Source organism: Magnolia sinica, chromosome 12, assembly GCF_029962835.1.
Source record: "Magnolia sinica isolate HGM2019 chromosome 12, MsV1, whole genome shotgun sequence".
NCBI lineage: Eukaryota > Viridiplantae > Streptophyta > Magnoliopsida > Magnoliales > Magnoliaceae > Magnolia > Magnolia sinica.
Window position 1 is genome coordinate 70,603,969 of NC_080584.1, and position 5,331 is coordinate 70,609,299.

The window sequence follows — 5,331 nt, forward strand, 5'->3', positions numbered from 1 at the left end:
GTTTCATTTCACTGTCATTTCACGGTCAATTCCCTTCGCTTTACGGTCATTTCCATGCATTTCACGGTCAATTCGCTTCACTTCACGATCATTACCATACATTTCACGGTCAATTCCGGGGATTCCATTTCATTTCACGGTCATTTCGATGCATTTCATGGTCAACTCCCTTCACTTCACAGTCATTTCCATGCATTTCATGGTCAATTCCCTTCACTTCACGATCATTTCCATGCATTTCATGGTCAATTCGCTTCATTTCACGGTCATTACGAGGCATTTCACAGTCAATTCACTTCATTTCATGGTCATTACGAGGCATTTCACAATCAATTCCGACGATTCCGTTTCATTTCATGGTCATTTCCATGCATTTCACGGTCAATTCCCTTCACTTCACTGTCGCTTCCATGCATTTCACTGTCAATTCCGACGATTCCGTTTCATTTCACGGTCATTTCCATGCATTTCAAAGCCAATTCCCTTCCCTTCACGGTCATTTTCATGCATTTCACGGTCAATTCCGGCAATTCCGTTTCATTTCATGGTCACTTCCATGTATTTCACGGTCAATTCCCTTCACTTCACGGTCATTTCCATGCATTTCACGGTCAATTCCGGCGATTCATCACAATCATTTCCATGCATTTTGTGGTCAATTCTCTTCACTTCACGGTCATTTCCACGCACTTCACGATCAATTCGCTTCACTTCACAGTCATGACTGTAACCCCCCGTACTTTCCAGTATTCGAGTGTTACTATGTAATTTAATTTAATGTAAATACAAATATATATATATATATATATATATATATATATATATATATATATATATATATATATATAATACAACCTAAATATATATACTATGAAATGTTATATTTTATAAATATTTGAAGTTTCATGTTAAAGGGATATGTAACTATAATCCATATCATGTGCATATACTTACAACGTCATTAGTATAAATTACAAACTATAGATTTTGTAATACATAAAAATAACATATACTGGAAAAATTTATAATGAATAACATGTTTTAAACAATTTAATGATTTATATAACTTTAAAAAACCTACCACATATATGACCATATAAATAATATACAAATGACATACACACACATACACATTAATCTATGCTTACTTACATTCATATAATTTACATATATTAACAATTTGTGATAATATAAATTATATATGACAAAATATATAAGGAAAATGATTTCTAATAATAATAATAATAAAATGATAGTGAAAATAATAATAATAATAATAATAGTTATTATTATTATTATAACAGTAAATAATATTATTAAATGTAGTATAACATAATATTTAGTGTCATAAAATCAGAACAGGCTATATATCCGTAACCTGACCATTGGGTCTTAACTTAAATAGTCCCTTGGACCATTTTAACCGTTGATATTCAATTTCGGGCTGATCCGACCAACAAATCAGCGGAAAATCTATAAATGAGACCTGAATCAAGTCGTGGGAGCCCACCTAGGCTCACATACGCTCTAAACTGAGCCAGGATCCTTATATCCGGTCCTCAAGGTAAATGAACGGTGAAGATTAAGCAACCGAGTCACGGGGCCCCAAAACGAGGCGCACGTACACCTTAAATGCTAGTACACGAGGTGCACTGGCCGGCCACTTGTGGTCAAATAGTGTTTGACTGAACTCAAACCCAAAATTCACAAAGAAGGTTCCCGCCGCACCCTGTTTTAAAAGCGTTGGCTTTGAGCTTCAAAGTGGCCCACCCTAGCCACTTTCCGGACAATCCAGACCGTCCATTTTATCGGTGGGGCCCACCCCAACAAAACCATATAAGTTGATGGCCCCCAGAAATTAGACGAAGGGAATCGATCCCTGGCCGTCCGTTTTGTCATGAATGAACAGACGGCAATCGGACCACTGGTATTACGGAAAGAAGTGCGTCGGTTTACCCAGGGGATTGCCAACGTGCAGACGCCAGCTCACTCCCTCTAACCAAAAACGACCAAACCGGGAGGAATTACAGCCGCGTTTTGCCGTTTTGAGAAAGAAGCGGAGGTGGCCATCGACGGCCATCGCCTGGAGGTTTGCGGAGCAAATCTCAACCGCTGGATCTTTCCCCCTCCCTGCCTATATAAAGAGAGATTCAGCCTCTCAGACTTCACACAGGAAGTGAGTTGAAAAAGGGGAGAAAAGAGACATAGAACAGAGGGAGAAAACAGGGTAGGAGTGACGTTTTTCTTGGTGAGCTTGGAGCGCACTGCCCCAACTCAGTCCGTGAAAACCGGACCGAGCCGAGTCAGTGTGGAGCCATAGCCACACCACTTGAGAGGTGAAAGAGAAAGGAAATTCAGAGAGAAGAGAGGAAGAAGGTGAGGGTGGTGTGTGTGTGCGTGACCACCCAAGTTCGGGTCGGACCCAACCGTGGAAGGTAAAACCTTTCCCCTTCATTTTTGTTAAAAAGAAACTTTAGAAAACCCACGCTAAGATCCATCACACCTCACCTTGGCTGTAAAACACCCAGCAGCAGGGGCTGTGCATATGGCCATGGACAGGCTCTGTTTTGAAGATGAAAATAGCCTGCGTTCGGGCACCGTTTTAAGACCGAACAGGCCTGAGTATGGCCTCCGATAGTGACTGAAACACGGACTCGGAATGGCCTGCAAACGAGCCGCAATATGCCTAGAAAACGGACTAAAATCGGGGGAGAAAACGCCCCTGTTCAGGCCGTTTTCTTGGGTTGAACACCGTGATAGGTTGAAAAACGGCCTGAAAGAGTGCTGTGTTTGAGCCAAAATCGGGGCCGAGAATGGACTCCAAGACAGCCTGCAACGGAGGCTGTTATATATATATATATATATATATATATATATATATATATATATATATATATAAAAGCACGTGCGTGAGAACTTTTTAAATAATATCATATTACATCCAAGCATGAATGTAACCGGTGGGTCCCACACGTGTGGACCCACCTCTGAATACACGCATCCCTTCGACGCACGTGGTGTAGATGAACTACATCCAGGCCGTCCATCAGGGGACGTTAGACCCTGGTCATTCAACAATAATAATAATAATAATAATAATATATGCGTGTATACATGTACCACGCCAGGGTACAATCACCCAATATTCAGACCGTCCATCACTGGACGTTCCCAGCACGTTGCATATTTCCATGTATTTCACGGTCAATTCCCTTCACTTCACGGTCATCTCCATGCATTTTATGGTCAATTCCGGCAATTCCGTTTCATTTCACAATCATTTTCATGCATTTGGAGGTCAATTCTCTTCACTTCACGGTCATTTTCATGCATTTCATAGTTAATTCGCTTCACTTCAGGGTCATTTTCATGCATTTGACGGTCAATTCACTTCACTTCACGGCCATTACCATGCATTTCACAGTCAATTCTAGGGATTCCGTTTCATTTCAAGGTCATTTCCATGCATTTCATAGTCAATTCCCTTCACTTCACGGTCATTTCCATGTATTTCATGGTTAATTCTCTTCACTACACGATCATTTCCATACATTTCACGGTCAATTCCCTTCATTTCATAGTCATTTCCATGCATTTCACGGTCAATTCCGGTGATTCCGTTTCATTTCACGGTCATTTCCATGCATTTCACGATCAATTCCCTTCACTTCACGGTCATTGACCGTGAAATGCATGAATATGACTGTGAAGTGAATGAAATGAATGAAATTGACCAGGAACTGATTGAAATTGACCACAAAGTGAATGAAATGGATTTTCGACCATCGACCTGATGAAATCTTGAAAAATAACCTATTTGGTTGGCTAAAGTAGCTTCTTCTACCCCAAAACCATATAGGCCTGAAAGTCGAGCGGGTTGGGTTGGGTTGGTGCTCAACCATAGTACAACCCAAGGTTCTTATACTTCAACCCTAACCCAACCCAACCTAACTTCGGGTTGAGAATTATCAACCTAAGCCCAACCTAAGTGGGATCGGTCGTGTTGGCCGGGTTGGTCGGGTAGATATATGCTAATATTTTCATTATTACATTAGTCTATTGTATTGTCAATACATATCTTATCTTTTGTACCTATAATTTTATTAATTATATATGTAGTTATTTATCATAATAAGTTCATTTTTTTCTAAACAAACAAGCTAAAATATAAAACAACTACTCCATTAAAAGTCTTATTTTGTATCAAGCAATTTATTTGGGAGAGGAAAATCCGGCATATTTTGTTAGCTTGAGTCATCAAAAATGATGTGGACCAATGAAAGCAGTCAACATTGGAATTTTCTATACCTTCAACACAAATGATCTGCACTCAATTATAATTAATTTATAAGAAACTTATATATTAATCGGTTCAGGTTGGGTCAGGCAACCCGAGACCTCAACCCGAGCCTAACCTAAGATTTATCGGGTTGGTGTTTGTATGGCCCACCTCGAGACCAAACCCGATACATCCTACCCAAACCCAACCTAATGTCGGGTCGGTCACAGGTTGGTCGGGTTGAACCCGCCCAACTTTCAACCTTAAAATCATATATGGTACGTCAAGTAACTAATTTTGGTTTAGAAGATATTCTTATTAAATGAATAAAGAAAGAAATGAAAAAAAGAGAGAAATTTTTTTTATATGCTTATATATACATATTTATATAAATATGTATTAGAGAAAAATGTATGTAGAATAAAATTATCCATGTAAAAAAGAAAGAAAAAAAGAAAAAGAAAAAAGTGCATAGCACTATGGTTATGGCTACGGTTATAATCCGTATCCATAGTTAACCCGGTCGACCCCACTTTGGCCTGATTTAACATATTTAGGGTTGATTAGGTCAACCCGGTTCACACGGACAGTGGCTCTGGGTTGACCGTGTTGACCCGATCGATCGGGTTTCTGCAATGTGGTCCACTTGATCTTTGGATCTATCTTCATTTTAGGCTCGAGCTTTACAATAATCTCGCCAAATGGGTGGACAATTTGGATATAACACGTCTCATGGTCGGGCCTATAGAACTTGGTTAGGTCAACACACCACTGAGGTTGGTGTTGTATGGTACACAAGCCAATCCGCTTCCCTAGTTGAAGTTACCTAGTTAAGTTGATCAAGTCACCCTTCTTTTCATTGTTGAATCGTAGTGTCAAAAGGGATCTGTTCTAATCAGGTCCGTGTCAACTCGGACAAGTCACACAAAGCTTTGTAATAGACTTAAAATCTTGATCTATACTTCCTAACTTTCATGCCATTAAATCAAATGGCTATGATCTTCAGCTCAGTTCGATCTTTCGATCTTTGCATCATGACTAGTCACTAATGA